This window comes from Triticum aestivum, chromosome 4B (assembly GCF_018294505.1).
Source record: "Triticum aestivum cultivar Chinese Spring chromosome 4B, IWGSC CS RefSeq v2.1, whole genome shotgun sequence".
In the NCBI taxonomy this organism is placed as follows: domain Eukaryota; kingdom Viridiplantae; phylum Streptophyta; class Magnoliopsida; order Poales; family Poaceae; genus Triticum; species Triticum aestivum.
Genome location: NC_057804.1, coordinates 181990740 through 181992675, shown reverse-complemented (window position 1 = coordinate 181992675; position 1936 = coordinate 181990740).

The following is a 1936-nucleotide window of genomic DNA, read 5'->3' as shown; positions in this document are numbered from 1 at the left end:
AGGCCAAAGAAGCCCACCAAAAAATGAGAGAAAAAGAGAGAAGGGACAATGTTAGTATCCTTTTTCCACACTTGTGCTTCAAAGTAGCACCTTGATCTTCATAATAGAGAGTCTCGTATGTTGTCACTTTCATATACTAGTGGGAATTTTTCATTATAGAACTTGGCTTGTATATACCAATGATGGGCTTCCTCAAAATGGCCTAGGTCTTCGTGAGCAAGCAAGTTGGATGCACACCCACTTAGTTCCTTTTGTTGAGCTTTCATACACTTATAGCTCTAGTGCATCCGTTGCATGGCAATCCCTACTCACTCACATTGATATCTATTTATGGGCATCTCCATAGCCCGTTGATACGCCTAGTTGATGTGAGACTATCTTCTCCTTTTTGTCTTCTCCACAACCACCATTTTATTCCACATATAGTGCTATGTCCATGGCTCATGCTCATGTATTGCCAGACTATATGATTTTGTAGGGATAGCTTTCTTTAGCCATGTTATTTTGACAAGACATGATTGCTTTGTTAGTATGCTTGGAATATTACTGTTTTCATGTCATTATGAACTTTTATCTTGAATCATTTGGATCTGAACATGCCACAATAAAGAAAATTACATTGAGAAATATGCTAGGTAGCATTCCACATAAAAAATTATGTTTTTATCATTTACCTACTCGAGGACGAGCAGGAATTAAGCTTGGGGATGCTTCATACGTCTCCAACGTATCTATAATGTTTGATTGTTCCATGCTATTATATTATCTGTTTTTGATGTTTAATGGGGTTTACTATACATTTTTATATTATTTTTGGGACTAACCTATTAACCAGAGGCCCATACCAAATTGTTGTTTTCTTGCCTATTTCAGTGTTTTGAAGAAAAGGAATATCAAACGGAGACCAAATGGAAAGAAACCTTCGGGAGAGTTATTTTTGGAACGAACGCCATTCAAGAGACTTGGAGTAGACGATAGGGAAGCTTCGAGGAAGCCATGAGGGTCCAGGGCGTGCCCTACCCCCTGGGCGTGCCCCCACCCTCGTGGGCCCCTCGTGTCTCCCCTGACCAACTTATTTCGCCTATATATATCCATATACCCCAAAAACATCCAAGAGCACCATATATCGGGAGTTCCGCCGCCGCAAGCCTCTGTAGACACCAAAAACCTCTCGGGAGCCCGTTCCGGCACCCTGCCGGAGGGGGATCCCTCACCGGTGGCCATCTTCATCATCCCGCCGCTCTCCATGACGAGGAGGGAGTAGTTCACCTTCGGGGCTGAGGGTATGTACCAATAGCTATGTGTCTGATCTCTCTCTCTCTCTCTCTCACGTGTTCTTGATTTGGCACGATCTTGATGTGTCGCGAGCTTTGCTATTATAGTTGGATCTTATGATGTTTCTCCCCTCTACTCTCTGGTAATTGATTGAGTTTTCCCTTTGAAGTTATCTTATCGGATTGAGTCTCCAAGGATTTGAGAACACTTGATGTATGTCTTGTGTGGGATACACGTGGTGACAATGGGGTATTCTATTGATTCACTTGATGTGTGTTTTGGTGATCAACTTGCGGGTTCCGTGACCTTGGGAATCTATGCATAGGGGTTGGCACAGGTTTCTGTCTTGACTCTCCGGTAGAAACTTTGGGGCACTCTTTTAAGTACCTTGTGTTGGTTTGAATAGATGAATCTGAGATTGTGTGATGCATATCGTATAATCAAACCCATGGATACGTGAGGTGACATTGGAGTATCTAGGTCACATTAGGGTTTTGGTTTATTTGTGTCTTAAGGTGTTATTCTAGTACGGACTCTATGATAGATCGAACAGAAAGAATAGCTTCGTGTTATTTTACTACAGACTCTTGAATAGATCGATCAGAAAGGATAACTTTGAGGTGGTTTCGTACCCTACAATAATCTCTTTGTTTGTTCTCCG